This window comes from Zosterops lateralis, assembly GCF_965231275.1.
Source record: "Zosterops lateralis genome assembly, chromosome: W".
Classification (NCBI taxonomy): Eukaryota; Metazoa; Chordata; class Aves; order Passeriformes; family Zosteropidae; genus Zosterops; species Zosterops lateralis.
Window position 1 is genome coordinate 22,730,083 of NC_139801.1, and position 17,753 is coordinate 22,747,835.

The 17,753-nt window shown below is 42.8% G+C and overlaps 1 protein-coding gene across 6 annotated transcripts in view; it reads left to right on the forward strand.

Annotated features, from left to right (window-relative positions):
• LOC310922093 (kinesin-like protein KIF2A) overlaps positions 1-17,753 on the forward strand; it is a 195,143-nt gene that overhangs the window by 63,725 nt on the left and 113,665 nt on the right. The window lies entirely within an intron of this gene.

The following is a 17,753-nucleotide window of genomic DNA, read 5'->3' on the forward strand; positions in this document are numbered from 1 at the left end:
ATTTCAACTAACATTATTTTTCTTTAAATAAAAAGAAAGACTAACAGAATAGCACTTTTTTGGTGAAACATCATTGCTAAAAGTCATACTTTTTCATTACAACAAAATTGCAGACACGTAGAACACAATGAATGTGACCAGAACATTATGGAAAGAAGTAACATGTTCTGTAATTTTTGGCAAGTTCTCATTAGTTTTAAGTGTTTCATGAGGGATTTCTTATAGGACTGAATAGAAAGTAGATGTATATTATTAGAACTTGTGGCCAAAAACGCATGAAAGCCAGTGTTTGGATAAACCTCTACATTTTCAAGGGTTGATGCTGCAGAGCTGCTTGCTGTGTGTCTGTTTTTTCTCAGTGGATAAACATTGGTATAAATGTTGTCTAGAGTTTCGGATAATATTTTTTGGTTATAATTAGAATAACTAGTTAGGCTCATGTAATGTTAGAGCATATTAAGTCAGCTAGTTTGGCTTTTTATAATAATTTTTGATACTGAAATTTACTACTTATTTCAGCATAATTTATGTATGCTGCTTGAAAGATGCCTTGGTAATCTGTCTTGGACACAGGAAAGAACTCGTTCATTTTAGGTTGTGAATTGATACAAATGGACTGCATTTCCAGTCTTCTTGAAAATTGTGCTTTATCACATGGAAGCTTAGGGAAGTAGAGGTGTGGCCAGAAGGTACCCATGAGACCTGCTGTAATGGTGTTTCCTCCTGACCAGAAGATGATCCTTGTTGAGGTCTAAATATGGGCATTTGTTTGTTGATGAATTCCCTTTACTCAAATAATAGCCCCCTGCTTTATGTGTGAACTTACACCTGTATCTCCACTTCTTGTGCAGTATTCAGTTAATGATGACAAAGACCTATATAACTACCTGGAGAAATAATATCTCACTTTTTTCCCCCCATAAATTCAGTCTTTTGCTGAAATAGGATACATTTCTTATGCACTGCAGTCCTTTAGTAGGCGGATTAGTGTTTTTCCTTAATTTTTTTAGTCCAATTATGTTCTGTCCATTTCTTCCTCAGGCTGTTTCTGTTTTCTCTGTCTTTGCAGATCTGAAATACTACCTAGGACAGAGAAATTAATTATATGTTTTCTCATTTGAAAAGCAGGGGAAAAATACATTTCTGGTCTCACTCTGTCAGAATTAATGTAACAGGCATGAGGAGAAGGGATGTTCTTGTAATTGGAAGAGTGACTAAAGATTTGACAGAACTTCCAGGAATGAAAGAATGGTGAATTCTAAGGGATTAACTGTCAAATAGTTAAAAAAAAGAAAAAATCATGAGCTTGTACCCATTTTTTTTAATAATACAGGACAGCTGTCAATGTTTGAAAGAGAAAACTTAAAACTGATAAAGGAGAACAAACTAGGTACAGCTAGCACATGGAGCTTGTTACCAGAGGAGATGGAAGCTAGAAGCAAAGCAGAATTTTAAGATGGATGTTTGTAGTTACTCAATATCAGATGTTGATGTGGATGGTAGGAATATCCAATTTTACATGAAAAATTAAAAAGAAAACCACCAGCAACTATAAAGGGTGGTTTCTGTTTTCCCTGAGTCTGTAGTTTAAATAACCTCTAACTGATGGGAGGTAGAAAGAAATCTTTCGTGTAGCTGAGTTATTTCATAATTGTCTACTTAAGAATTTTCTTTACTTGTCTCTGAAGCAGCTGGAATTGTTTACCATCAAAGATGATCTAGTCCAAAAACCTACTGGCAGCTCCTTTCTCCTTAGACTTGCCCAAACATCATTGCAACTGTTTCACCTTCAAACACAAACAAGACTAAATTTTTGTAATGTAACACCATTCAGGTTTGGGTAGTCACCCTATTTTACAAGCTCTTGAGGATAGATTTAAATGGTAATGTGCTTTTACTCTTTCCTTTTGTGATATACATCTATTCCTTCCTTGTTATTAAGATGTTTTGGTTTTTGGGTTTTTTTTTGTTACCACATTTAAATAATTTCACTCAATTACCTAATCCCTAAGTAAGCCTGTGTTGGTTTTGAACAGCCTGGTTTTTGGTAGCAGGGGACCCACGGAGGTGGCTTCTGTAACAAGCTGCTAGAAGCTTCCACCATGTATGGCAGAGCCAATCTCTTATGGCTCTGAAGATGGACATGCCACTGGCCAAGGCTGGGCCAATTAGAGATGGTGGTAGTGCCTCTGTTAAAACATATTTAGGAAGAAAATCAAAACAGAGTGAGGGTACAGGTTTTTTCCTAGCCAGAGAAGAGGAGGAGGTGAGAACATGTGAGGGAAACAACACGGCAACACCAAGGTCAGTGAAGAGGGAGGGGGAGGAGGTCCTCCAGGCACTGGAACCAAGATTCCTCTGGAGGCTGTGGTGATGACCATGGTAAAGCAGGCTGTCCCCCTGCAGCCCATGGGCATCCACAGGACCTGCAGAGATCCACCTGCAGCCCATGGGGGACGACCTCACGCTGGAACAGGTGATCCAGCAGGTGATCCTCCTCACCTGGAGGAGGCTGTGATCCAGTGGAAGACCTGATGGAGAGAGGGGCCCTTGCTTCCAGGCTGGAGCAGCCTGTCCTTGGAGAACTGCACCCTGTGGTATAGTGATCCACGCTGCAGCAGTTTTGCGAGGACTGTCTGCCCATGGGAGGGACTCACGTTGCAGCAGTTTAGGAGGACTGCTGCTTGTGAGAGTGGACCCATGTAAGGGATTGATTGAGCTGTGGAAGAAAAGCCTCATGCTATCATGGTCAGTCAATCTCGCTTTATTTCATTTGTCTTACATTTTTATACACTTCATAACTAGCTCATACATATTGCAAAAGTATAGCTCCTTATTGGCTCTTAGCCAATGACGCACACGTTGCTAAGTACTAATCCCAATGTTAGTGTTATCCTTATCTTTATGGCTTACTCCTTCATTCCTTAGGAAGTTTCTGCATTTTGTTAACTAAACCAGATCTGCCTCAAGGACACTTTGACCTTTTAAACTTTTACTAGCTGCATAGTATGTGTCCTTTGGCACGTAGCCATTCTTCAGTCAGGCTCTCTACATCTCCCCCGTTTTCTTTTGCAGCAAGTAAGGCAACATTTTTTTGATGTAAATGCTGACATTAACATGCGCTGCAAGCATCGCAAAATACAAGGCAAAAGTAACAATAACATAAACAGAATAACTAGTCTTACAAGTATAAATTGAACCAAACCCTTAAGCCATCCTGTAAGTCCCCAGTCTCCAAGATTAAGTCCAAAAAATGTATCATCCCTGCGTAACAGTGCGGTATGCTGCTGCAATTGTTTTATCTTGGCATGGATGGACTCAGAGTTATTCTTTAAGTTCATGCAACACATTTCTTCAAAATCTTCACACCCATGGCCATGGGATAGGAGAAGGAAGTCTATAGCGGCTCTATTCTCCAAGGTGGCATGTCTAATACCGTCTACATCACTGGCTAGTGCAGACAAGATTTCCGATGTAGTATTAGCCTGTTTAGCAATCCAGCACTGCATTTTTTCTAATTCAAAAAGAGCATGTCCTACAGCCAAATGCGGAAGAAAGAGCGAGGCCGCTATCTGCTCTCCTCTGTTAAAAAGGTTGACGTTATCATTACAGGAGGAGTCGACGACCGCTCTTTTCCGACGAACTGTGACCTGTGTAATATTCGAGCGTACAGCTTTTAGCATTTCTTTAGAAGGGAGAGCAATCGCCAATTTCCCAAATGTACAGGGTCCCCCTATAGGCTTCTGCGGTATACCAGAAAAGGCACAATCGCCACAAAGCAAAAATATGCCCGGGGGCAGTTTTCTAGGGAAGGTGGTCCCCGAGGCAGGATGTGTCTTATCCCAGGCCAGGTTCCTACACCAATTACTGTTGTTTTTCCAAAAATTTTCATTAGGGGACACATCAGTGGTGAGTGTCAAATTACACCACAAGTTGGAGCCTTCATTACATTTCAACAATGAGCTATTCACAAACAAACAAGCTGTCGCGTTTAAGGTTCCCAGAATTTCAAGCTCATTAGGGGCTCCGCCTATGGGGTGTCTATCATCCCAGCTATCATACTGCTGTAAGCAATATAATATTCCTGTTCTATTATGGTTAGAGGAGTTGTAATTTTTGCAGTGCCAAGGATTCGAGCGGGGGTCCAGAATTGATGTGTCATTGTCACCCAAGGGAACTCCAATTAAACAGGTATGAAATGGAGATTCCGGCCTAGCGAGTGATACACAAAAATCTGTGCGGTTTAAAGACTTTGCTAGGGTAACCCACATGTTTTGCTTAGGGAATTGTTTAGCTATCGAAGGGATTTTATTTGTGGTGGCGTCGCCGCTGCTTAAAATGACGACAAGTAAAATCCCAATTACGGGGTTCAACTTGCCACATGACTGGAACTCCCACATTTTAATTTAACCCAAGCAAAATGGTAGTCCCCACAACAGACAAAACACCACACGGGTAGGATATGCCGAAAGCGCGATTCCTGCAACAGGGGAATGACGTGGAGCTGCACGTCCTCCTCAGATTCGATGTGGAAGGAGATCCCAAACTGCTTCTGTATTGTTAGCAGCAATGGTGCAAGTGTTGTCTGAAGCCTGTGTCGCCTTCTTTCCTCCGGACTGCTCTTGTGGATTTGCAGGACGTGTCCATTTAGCAGGAATCCATTGAGAGCCTGTAGGGGTGGAAACACATACATAACCTCTTCCCCAGTAAAGAACCTGAGCAGGGCTTTGCCACACACCAGTTTTGGGGTCTCTATAGGTAACATATACAGGAGGGACGGGCGCGGGGTCCTTCTGAAAATGCATCATGACAGGGGGCACATCCCTGTCAGCAAACAGGCAAAGATGATTTAATACAAACAAAGCCCTAAGCAATCTTTCTGCTGGAATGTGTAGATCGGTATATTTTTCTAAGTACCGCTTCAGGGTGCCATTGGCTCGTTCTACTACTGCCTGACCTGTAGGGACATGAGGGATTCCCCTAACATGTTTAATGTTCCAAAAACTAACTAATTTTGCAAATCTCTGACTGGCATAGGCAGGCCCATTGTCTGTTTTGATTTCCTTAGGAACACCCATAACTGCAATACAGCTATGCAGGTGTCTCTCAACATGCTTTGCTTGTTCTCCTGCCTGTGCGGTTGCCCAAATGTAATGACTATAGGTATCAATTGTAACATGAATATACTTCAGTTTCCCAAATGCTGCAAAATGAGTTACATCCATCTGCCATAATTGATTAGACTCCAAGCCTCTGGGATTGACTCCTAGGCCAATTCCTTGGCCTCCATTGTGGAAACTACAAGTGGGACATGCTTTTACTATTACTCGAGCTTCGTTAAGTGAAATTTTAAACTCGCGAGCAAGTCCTTTGGCATTCTGATGAAAAATGCTGTGACTTTCTCGTGCTGCCGTCGTGCGCGGGAGAGGAGCTGGTTGTTGTATTGCTACTAGTTTATCTGCCCTGGCATTGCCTTCTCCTAATCCTTCTTCCAGTTTATGGCTTCGGATGTGTAATATGGAGTATGGGTGCTGTCGATTCCGTAGTGTTCTCTGTAGCTGCATGAAGAGTTTTCCTAGCCGTGGGTTGTTGACCTCCTTGATGCTCGCATCTTCTATTCTTGACGCAACTCCAACAGTATACATTGAATCTGAAATAACATTTACGGGCTGTGCAAAAGTTTGAAAGGCCCAAATGACCGCCACTAATTCCAAGGTTTGCAGGTTGTCTTGTGGAGTGGCCTGAATAATGTGATGATGCCACTGTTCTTGGATTTTCCATGTGACAGCTGCCTTTCGTGATCGTCGTCCAGCATCAGTGAAAACAGTAAGCGCATTCGGGATAGGCTTATCCTCCCGAAGGGGTTTAACAATCCACTGCCATTGTCCTAACCATTGCAAATGCTTCGGGGCCAGCGGTGCTGAGGTGATGTGGCTAGGGGCATTAAGCAGGGCTTCCGCAAGTTCTGAAGAGTTAAGAAGATACCAGTCCACTGTCGCCTTGTCCATTGGCAACTGAATGACTGCTGGCTCTGATCCACTCATAGCAACAACACGTAGTCGACCTTTCATGATCAAGCTAGCAAGGCGTTCGATTTTTTGGGTTATTGTTTTTCTTTGTTGTAATTGAGGGCTTAACCACTCCAACACCTTTGTCTCTACAGGACCGTCCTCCCCCGTTTTCTTTAATTGTGTGACTGCTCCTAACAAGTGTTGATCACTACTCCATATAGTCAAACAGATGGGAAGGGAGGGGTCATAGCGAGTAACAAAACCAGTAGAGATACACCACAAAATTTGCTGCAATGCTGCTGATTGTGTGGACGATAGCACCACGGGAGTACAAGGGTCTGTGCCTTTTAATAATGGTCGCAGAGTGTCCAACAGCATGTTGGGGATGCCAACGATGGGCTTCAACCATTGAAGGTCACCAAGTAGCTTCTGTGCCTCATGGAGGGTGGTCGGCGTGGCCTGAATTGTAAGTTTCTGAGGTCTAACTTGTTTATCTGTAATTGTCCATCCCAAATACTTCCAAGGGGCCTGTCGTTGAATTTTCTCTGGCGAAATTTGAAGGCCATGCTGGTGAAGCAAGGATGTAATCATCTGCATCTGTTGATCTGAGAAGGGGGACTGTTGAGCAAACAAAATATCGTCCACATAATGATATATAATAGTTTCAGAGAGTGCTTTTCTAATAGGTTGAAGAGCCATGTCAACATATAACTGACAAAGAGTCGGAGAGTTTCGCATGCCTTGTGGTAATGTAGTCCATTCAAATCGCTTATCTGGCTCACCTCTATTTAAAGATGGTAACGTGAAAGCAAAACGCTTAGTGTCCTGGGGATGTAAGGGTATTGTAAAAAAGCAATCCTTCAGATCAACAATCAACACGGGCCAGTCTTGGGGCAGCATTGCTGGGTTGGGGAGACCAGGCTGAAGGGCTCCCATTGGCTCCATTTGTTGGTTTACAGCACGCAAGTCTTGCACTAGGCGATAATGTCCAGACTTTTTCTTAATAACAAAAATGGGTGTATTCCATGGGCTAGTAGAAGGTTTAAGATGTTTGAAACGTAGCTGTTCATTCACCAAAAGGTGTGCTTGTTCAAGATTTTCCCTTTTTAAAGGCCACTGCTTAACTACCACAGGTGTATTGGAAGTCCAAGTCACTGGTAGAGGGAATTTCCAAACAATGGCCATTACGTTAAAGGGGAGTCTGTTAAAACAAAACCCAATTGCGACAAGAGGTCTCGGCCAATAATACAATCAATCCTCGTAGGAAGTGGTGTAAGAGAAAAAACAGCGGTGGCGTGTTTTCCTTCCAGCTCAGCAGTCAGCGGTGGGGAGCGTTTTGCCAATTGTACTCCTCCTATTCCTGAGATGGTTGCACTGGTTGCAAAGGTAGGCCATGATTCAGGATACTTAGTAATGTCAATAATGCAGGTGTCGGCCCCTGTATCCAGGAGGGCATTGTATAAGGTGAGAGTCCAATTGTTATAATATACTCTGCACTCTTTCTTCGGTCGTGCTGTGAGGTCAAATGCTATTAGAGAAATCTCACCTGAGGAGCCAAACTGTCCTTCTCCTCGTGGTAAGGGAGAGCGGGGAATGACTTTATTAGCAAGCTGTGGCAAGGGCACAAACTGTGCAATTTTTTGTCCTTTTGGGATTGTAAGCGGTGGGTACTGCGTGCTGACAATGATAAAGATCTCTCCTTCTGTGTCGGCATCGATCACTCCTGGCATCACATGGAGGCCCATTAGGGTTCCTGATGAGCGTCCCAGTAGCAGTCCTCCAACCAATTGGCCTTCCAGCTTCAGTGGTCCTCGGACGCCAGTGGAGATGGCATGGGGGGCATCATTGTAGAGGGTAACATCTACTGCTGTTTCCAGGTCAATACCGAGGCTTCGGGCAGTTGCAGGGGCGAGGCTGTCATGGGTTTTCCCGGGAGTGAGGCTACTTGTGTCTCTGCGCGGCCCGTCTTCGCGCTGGCTTTGAAGTTTCCCTGCTCTTGGCAGCAAGCATGACCATTGTGGGTGCTGGATTGACATTTTCCGCACCAAATGCCTGTCGCGGTGCACTCACGATGTATGTGTCCGGTACGTCCACATCAAAAACACTTCATCCGAGCTCCTGTGGGAGCTGGACGGCGCTGCACTGCCGGGGCCTGAAGGGGTGCAAAGGCAGCTAATACCTGTTGCTGAGCCTGTGCCTGATTATTCAGACCTTCACTTATCCTCTCTCCTATTTTTTCTAATGCCTGTATCATAAAAACTTGACTGCCAGCAGGGAGTGCTGCAGCCTTATCTAACAAGTCACGGATTGACCAATCTCCTGGTGCAGTCGAGATAAGGGACCGGGTGGATGAATTTCCGTTCTGAATAACACATTGTTTCAGGATTGCATCACGCATGTGATCAGCAACGCCTGCTTTGGATAAGGCAGTCATAATCTTATCTACAAATGCACCAAGAGGTTCCTCGCGACCTTGTTTAATTCCCATATAGATGGGGACACCTCCGGGGTCGCGAATTTTATCCATGGCTCTTTTTGCAATGGCCATAGCCTCTCTAAGCTTGTCCGGTCCTAACGCAGCCTGCTGTTCTAAAGGAATGTGGTTACCATCGCTCATGAGCTCATCTAATGTAATTCCTTGAAGAGGATCTCCCGCAGGGCGCGGCAACGCAACAGAAGCGGCTGCTTCCTCTTTCCAGCGCGCCTCAAAAAGTATTTTTTAGTGGGGGGTATATATTAAACGAGCTATGCCTTTAATATCTCCGGGCAACAAGACCGTGGAATTAAAAAGATAATCTAACATCTGTTTTGCGGGCTCGCTGGTGACCCCAAATTGAGCTACGGTGGCACGTAGCTGTGCCAGCAGTTTCCAATCTAACTGTGTCACATCCGCTCTCGGGGGCGCCCCTTGCCGCTGATGAAAAATGACAGGGAACGCCAGCGACATTGCCGGAACTTGTTCCTGGGCCGCCGCTGCCAGATCTAAGTCGCCGTCATTAATGCCTTGCTTAGCCAACGCTGCCCATGCCTCCCTTCTCTTTTTTGCCATAGCCTCCGCGAGGTCTGAAAGGACACCGGGGAACGGCTCTGTGGCATTACTGGGAGGTGGGGGTGGTCCGAGCGGAACCGGAAGGGCAGATGGGAGTACCGGCGGCAAGGCGGACAAAGCTGACGGTGGGACCGGCGCGGGAACAGCAGGATTATGAGGAAAGGGGGGGGCTGACGGGGGAGCGGCAGGATTATCAGGAAAAGGGGGGGCTGGCGGGGGGGCCTCTGGGATTTCTACTGACGCGAACATGGGGGGATTAGGTGCGGAAGGATCGTAGTCCCGGTTTCGCGCCTGCGCCAAACGAGCGCTTTCCGCCGCTCGTTTTTCCGCCTGAACCATAAGTAACGTATTCTGCACTACTTTCCAAAATTTACTCATCTTTTTTGCTGGCTTATCATCATCTAACACTAAATCCCACAAATGATCTCCGTATCTGCGCCACTCAGCTAAATCATGAACACTATGAGGGTCTGAAAAGAACCCATACGAGAGCGCATGCGCCAAAAGCGCTGGCAAATCTTTATCTAAATCTACACCCTTAATATCCCGCTTCCTAAGAAAAGTAGTAAAAAGTTCATACGCCGCTTGCCTGTCCATGCTTAATCGGTACCGTTGCAACCCTCCAGGAGTCGGCAGCGCGTATCGGCAGAGGACACCGATGTGTCCCTCTGGGCGGAGTGGCCTGACGACTTCTTCCGATGAAGCAAGGCGCAGCGCCGAGATCCGCCGTCGTAGTGACCCGAACCCAACACAGCTCTTTTAAGAGGGAAAGGGGATTTGGCTATTCGGGCGCCAATTGTAAGGGATTGATTGAGCTGTGGAAGAAAAGCCTTATGCTATCATGGTCAACCAATCTCGCTTTATTTCATTTGTCTTACATTTTTATACACTTCATAACTAGCTCATACATATTGCAAAAGTATAGCTCCTTATTGGCTCTTAGCCAATGACGCACACGTTGCTAAGTACTAATCCCAATGTTAGTGTTATCCTTATCTTTATGGCTTACTCCTTCATTCCTTAGGAAGTTTCTGCATTTTGTTAACTAAACCAGATCTGCCTCAAGGACACTTTGACCTTTTAAACTTTTACTAGCTGCATAGTATGTGTCCTTTGGCACGTAGCCATTCTTCAGTCAGGCTCTCTACAGACCCATGTTGGAGAAATTAATGGAGAACTGTCTCCCATGGGAAGGGAGCAGTGTAGCAGGGGAAGGACTCATCTTCCTGAACAGTGGAAGAAGATCTCAGGTGACGAACTGACCAAACCCCCACGCCCTGTCTCCTGCGCTGTCAGTGGGAAGGAGGGAAGGGTTGGGGGAAGAAAAGGTGTTCTAAGGGCTTGTTTTACTTCTAATTATCCTCCTCTGATTTTGTTAGTAATAAATTCACTTTGTGCTTCTAAGTTGAGCCTGTTTTGTCCTTGGAGTGTTTTTTCCCAGTCCTTATCTCAACTCATGAACCCTTTGTTTAATTTTTTTTCTCTTCTCTGCCCAGCTGTATCAGGGGAGGGTGAGTGAGCAGCTTTTTGTGTGTGCCTGGCATTTGGCCAGTGTCAAACCATGACAAAGCCATATGAACACAATGTGTCTTTGTCCTTCCATAGTGGCCATATCACATGCAGGGTTTCAAATTTACTTTTGCTGGTTGGTCTAATGGATTTAGGCCTATTTATCCAGTATAGGTTCTCATATTGTTACATACAGAGTTTCTGGGGATTGTTGGAAGAGGATTTGTTAAATTTTCTGTGTCCTTTTTCAAATAGCTTTTTAAGTGTTTGGCTTTTGTTATGCAGTAAGTATATTTTCACTGTAACTCCCAGATTCTCAGATATTTATGTAGGCCTTCTGTATTTTGTATAAATAGCTTTTGACAAGAGTTGAAGTCCTGATCTTCAGAGAATCTCATGTTTGTTCCATAACTGTGTTTAGCACAGCATTACATACTGGCAATAATGTCTGTAGCTGTATATGGCTACTAGGACTACATAGTTTGTATTGTGTGGTTTTCCCTTTAGGGAAATCTATCCTTTATTTCTGTTCAGTGAATGAAATTATTGCTCTTTCCACCTACTCTCTGTAATGGCCTGTTGCCTGTGTTTATTGTCCCAAAACAGGTTCTTTAACCTGGTGTGCAAGAGGCCAATCAACACACAGAGTCAAAGTATTTGATTTATTTACAGTTCTGAGCAGAAAGGGGTGCTGGGTGGCAAATCCACAAAGCCAGCACAACTACCAAAACTTCGCTATTTATACATTTAGTAAACAAAGGCATTAATGTTCATTGGCTACAAGTTACATAGTTCTCTTATTAATTAGTATTCTATCTTCTATTGGTTAATGATTCTCTCACTTCCCATGCTAATTAGTCTTCATGCTCAGTCTTTCTCTTGTTTTGAGCTGGTGGGTTTCTTGGTTTAGTGGTCTGTGAGTCGGTGGTTGTGATCTGCCCCTACCAGAATTACCTTTTACCTAGTTGAAGCTGATTTCAGCACAGCTGCTGAGTTGGCTTTATTAGTTTCTTCCTTATCTTGGGGATTCTGCCAGATGTCCTTGTGGCCCATAAATTCTACATTCTTTGTGCCCACTATCAGCAGTACATCCTTCTTCCCAAGCTTTGTTAACCTCCCCTTGGAGTCTGGATCATTGAAGCATGTCAAGCCCTAAACCTTAACAAAGCAATTCTACAGACAAGTAATTTGTCTTCCTAACACCTGGACATCAGGCTCGGTTTTACTCGTGTTTTCTTCTTATGGTTTTATGAGCTGAAGACTTTGCCATGCTGCTGCTTGGCAGCACAGCAGCAAGCACGGCTTCCCATCTTGCTGAGGTGAGAAAAGACATTAAATTGTTGGGAAGAGATCATGAATGACAGAAGAGTAATGTTATTGCAAAAGTATCTTTCTATTTGCTCCAGAAGATAAATTAGCCTTTTGAGTTCTTTTAATAGATCCACTTACTGTAGGACAATGTAGAGAAATGAGTGATCAGTAAGAAGTATTTAGCACATAAGCTCCTTTTCTCCTTTCCTGGAGCACAAAATCTGTAGCATTTTTGTTGGCTTGACCTGTGGAATGTACAACTGTGATTTATGTGCAACTGTGATTTATGTGCAACTGTGATTTTTTTTTTTTTTTTTTTTTTTTGGTACTTGAGAAATAAGTAACAGAATGAAGTACATTCACTTCATTGTGGTGTTCTTGTTTGAGTTATTCCTTTGCAAACATTGTAAAATTTGATTTTTTAAAAAACCTTTTTCCTATCTTATTGCTCATTGGATCATCTTGTCTTCCTCACCATACTGTATGGCTGGACTCTTGGGATCAGGAGAATGCTGTGTTCGACCCCTTGTGAACACGAAAATATGGTATTCACTATAAATATCCACAATATGTTTAGTCATAGAGGAAAAGAAATCAATGACTTTTGCTAAATTAAAGGTTTACGTTAACTTTTCAGAATTGAGTTAAATTCCTAATGTAATACAAAAAGCAAGATACAGAAGTCCACAGTAAGGACTCCCAAGCAGTCTTAACTTTGTCCAGTAGTGAGAATGTGTAGTTGTCCTGGTGTGCAGTCGGGTGGTGCTGGTTTCTGCATGATGAACACTCGCATGTGAATCCTTCTCCTCTCTTGTACACTCTGTTAATATTGTTGTTGTTACTGTTTATTGTCTTATTGCTGTTTCCAGTAAATTGTTCTTCTCTCAACCTGTGATCTTTACCTTTTGTGCCTCCAATTCTCCTCTCCATTCTACCACAAGGGAACAGGGGGGAGTAAGCAAGTGGTGCATGGTCTGGGGTGTTTGAATGGGAACACTAAATGGGGGGATACCATTCCTAAACCATGAAAGTAGTAAACAAAATATATGGTCAAGCATGATGGTGTCTATAATTTAAAGGATTTTTAAGAAAGCGTTGGCTGTTAATAATCAATTTCTCATAATGCCTCTGTAGCATAGTTAGAGTTATTTGGAAGCCTAGATGCTCTCAGTGTGTATTTTTAAATGTAGGGTAGGTTTTTTGGAGCTGGAATACATTTTTTTGTTATTTCTGTTTGTGAAAAACGAGGTTGACTTTCTTAGAAAAATTTATAAGTTTAATAAAAAAAAAAATAAAATAAGTAGACAATTAGGAGGCAGAATGAAGCAAATACAGTTTCTCGGCCGAGGGTGCCTGGCACCAAGCCAGACAGCACACTCTTACCCTTTCAGATCCTCTGTTTTTAAGGATCTCTGTGTTACAAATTCAATAGACCCTAATGCATGATTCAAACATTCTTTTTGGGTTTGATTCTCTTTTGTTCAGTTTCAACTCCCCCCCAATCATTTTATCTGGTAGATCCATCTGTAGGTGGCTCCATTTTGTCTAGTAACATAGGTCTCATAAATTCTTCTCTTGAGGTTCTGGTCATCTTTATGTGGATAAGATACTTGATAACAGAAGTTCAATAGGTTTGGTCAGCAGTCTTTATGCAGGAATGCAGGGTGACTTCCCTTACCTTCTGGTTTGGTCAGTTTAGATAGTACAAAGAGAAAAAAAAAACCCAGTCTTTTACTTTTAACACTATGTTACAATCAGAAAATATACATTCATCACTTTTCTGAACTCTATTAAAAAAAGGTAATACAGTACAATCTTCCCACATTATACATATAGCATTCATTTTAACATTTGCGAAAAGCCAACTATATAATATGCATCTATAACATGTTAATCTCTTTCAAAACCATGAAGAAGCTTTTAGGTATATTAGCAATTCTTTTTGTTTGCTTGAAAGCTTATTGTCTCCATTTGAAAGACAGGTGTCTGCTAGGGAAGGCAAAAAGCCTCCCTTGGAATGGAGAATGTAAACCCCCTCCCTCCAAATGATTATAATTTTGAAATCAAGGGGGCTCTCAGGCAAGGATATGAGGGGTAGGAATAACAGATCTTTACTAGTATGTGTAACAAGGCAAACAAACAACAATAACTATGACATTAACAACAAAACAGAACTAGGGGTGGGAGAGCAGCGGCCCAGCTCCAGCAGGGCAGGAGAAGGCGAGCTCAGAATTCTTGGACACACGAGCAGATGGTGGTAGATCCCTAGGACTGGACTCCAAGTCCAGTAGTGACAGTGAATTCTCCCCGCAGTAAGCAATAGCTTGACCCTCCTCCTTCTGATGCCGAGAGCCAGAGAGCACAGCTGCCCCCAGCCTTATCCTTTACCTGACCCCAAAACTCTTGGTACCTCCCCCTCTGAGAGAAACTCCCAGAAAACAAAAAAGGTGTAGCCAGGTGCTACACTCCTCTCCTTTGGCCACTTCTTTGTTTTGCTTAAGTACCCATAAGTACCTAGTAGTTAGTTTCCTAGCAACTTAAGGGAAAAAAAAATCTATAAGTAAAAAAGAAACAAATCTAACCCCCAACCCCCCAACACTTATCTATGTTTTCCAGTTTTGCTACTTGTGTCTTTTCAGAAGTAAATGTTTCCTTGTATTTTTTTTTTTTTTTGAGGATGGAATAGTTGCAGTTTCTTCTAATGTTATTTTGAAATTTTGCTTGCAGTTGTATATTCCAAGTTTTATTGTGACTTGATATTTGGGGTTTTACTTAAATTATTCTCAAAACTGAACTGAACATAGACATTAAAACAAATGTTCCTGGCTACAGTATTTGGACCAGTTTTCCATGGGTTTTAGTAGAGATTTAGATACTTACTTAAGACTGTTAGACACTCATCATAATTAAGTTAGCTACAGTTAATTTTGACTATTAGTGTGATTCCACAGTTGTTTAAGACTAACTTAGGGCCACTTTTTTCTGTCTACTGCATCAGTGTTAGTTTCTAGTTAAATTTGGGGAACTAATCCTATGATAATTAAGATGTAGATTGCCTTAAACTGATGTAAGTTATAGCCGTGAACCTTGTTATAAATGCAACGGCAAATATCGGATTAATAAAAGACAATTTATTAATAACAGAATATCGAACACCAGAAAAATGAGAAAACCACAAAAATAGGAAAATGTCAGCGCCGTGCTGGGTGGATAGGGGTCCGCACACCAAGGTGCAAGACGCCCAAATCCACGCCGGTGCAGCTTTCAGTCCACCCTTTTATAGGATTTTTCTGCCCTTAGGCAGTCCAGGTGTCCAGGGTGGGCTGAATAGTCCGAATTTCTTTTCAATGGCCTTCCCGGATCTTGTCAAGTCCTGTTGTTTCATTCCGGGAAAGTTCTTTTCTTATGTCAATTTCACAGGTCAGTCTTATGTTGATTTCAGTTTGCATGCCATGCCAGGGCGTTGATGAAATCTGCATTGTCGTCAAGAAGGAATTTCTCCTTGCATTGGCGAGGAAGTGATTCTTATCAAGGTTGGCCAGAGTCTTTGTCTAGTCTGATGATTCTTATCTTGTTTCACAACTGAAGCCGTGCAGGCTGAGGGGGGGGGAACGGTTTGCTTTACATTTTATTAACATTGCTCTTATTATACATCGGATTATTATTTCATACACGAATTTGTACCTCAAATTTTTCACAAACCTGTTCATATTGTATACGTTCAGGCACATGCACTGTTTCTTATTTTTTTGTTCTCATTTCTGTCCTTAAAATGTTCACAGGCATTATACTGCTGTTTGAGTGCTATTTATTATTTTTAACTTGAATAATCAAAAAGCTTTCTTGGTTTAAGAAAATTTTAAGAGATGAACACTGAGTTGCCTTCCCTTATAGCTTTAACCAATTCCACTGATAAGAAGAAATTAATATGAGCAGATATAAGTGGGGGAGAAAAAATAGTTTACTAAAAAAAATGAAATAGCAACAGGCAAAAAATAAGAGCAATAATCATTAGTTACTGTGATATATGGTATATATAAAATAATTCGTGCTTAGAAATCAAGGAATCCAAAATTGTAAAAACCACAAGTGGCTACAAGGAGAAGAATGATTTACAATTGTGAAGCACGGGCGGCACGGAGGAAAATTCGAATTTACAACAGAAAAGAGCGGCTTGGGTTGGAGATGGGTCATTTCCAGGGCTGGGTCTGACTACACCCCGGTGATTGATACCTGATATGCATCTGTGATAAGACAATTGACGTCGTCTAGGGTGTGCATCCCGATGCCGAATTCCCGTAAATCAAATCAAGCTCTCATCCTTGCCCAGAAAACTGTTTCAGAAAACCAAATGCAAGAAAGAAGTTACATGAATATGCGAATCGAGCAAAAGCGGACAAAAACCCCTGCCTTAGGGAAAATAAACTGTATAAAAACAGACCCCTCAGAAGCCGGATTCGTGAACAGGGAAGGTTCAGTGTGATAGAGGCTGAATCTAAAGTTCACCCAGTATCGGCTTTGGCTCGATGCTGTCTCTTTTGACTGTGACTTTCCAAGATCGCTTCTTGTAGCAAAATAAAATTTGCTTTTGATTATTAAATTGGCTACGTCGTTTATAACAATCTTGTGGACCCCAACATGATACAATTTTGGGGTCTGCGGGCTCCCCTTCTCAGTTCAGGGCGCGCCTCCACTGATTTTAGTGGCCCGACGGTGTGGGAAACCTCGTAGAACCGATTGGATCCCAAACCAAATTTAGGCCAGAGCCACAATCAAAGGAAAGGGAGACAGGTTCAGAGCTCTCAGAGAACTCAGGGAAGGCCCAGGAAAGGGGGGGTCTTCGGAAGCCGCAGCAATCTTTCACTCGTAAAATTCTATGTGCACGAAGAGCCCACACGAGAAAAGGAACTGTAAGTATCGCGTGGTTGAGTGAGGGTGACCGAGCGAGTGAATGAGACGTGATATTATCATGAGGTGAATGTGGACCCTGCGGTTGCAGTTCCATCCTCCCATGAGGGAAATGGTCAGCCAACAGGGAAGCAAACGTAACAGGATAAACTCATTTCACACGTAAAGCCCGAAACTCAGGGAGTTTTGGGGGTCAGTCACGGAAAAGCTAAAAGGGAAGGTACATTCTTTTGAGTTCAAGAACTGGTAAACCTTTTAGTTTAGGACTTGGTAAGTCTGGGAAGAGAAGGAAGGAGAGGTAATAGAGAGCTCATTGCCAGCCGAAAACCCACAGATCAGTTCGCTGCAGGGTTAGTAGTCTGGTAATACTGGTTAAAATTAGGCACATTACGGTACCAATAAAAATTAGAGGTTTGTGTGCAGATAATTGAGGAAGATCTAACACCGGATTGCGAGAAGGAGACACTGGTAAGTAAATTACTGAAATCCCTGGGAAAAGATGGGACAAAGAAAAAGCAAAATTCAGAAAAAGACCCAGGAAAAACCCGTGTTGGAGGAAGAGAGCAGCGCTCTCAAAATCCCAAGAGATAGCCCATTGGGGTGGATGTTAGAACATTGGGAGGATTGTCCTGGAAGAAGAAGGAAGTCTAAGGAAAAAATGATTCATTACTGTGTAGAAGTATGGGGGGGTAAGGAAATTAGGAATCATTTAATTTGGCTTATGTTTGGCACTTTTGAAAAATGGACTTGCCGAGCCTAAATAACTATGTGGATAGCAAAAAGCCACAGGACCAGGAGGAGAGAGACTATGCAAGAATATGGGAGGGATCAAAAATAGGGTTATTCCCGATAAAAACCAAAAAGGAAGCCGCAACCCAGAGCAAAGCATGGGAACCCTTAGATAATCTCCCACCCCTGTATCTAGTACCCATGCCTCAACCCGTACAAGCCCAGGCGCCTCAGCT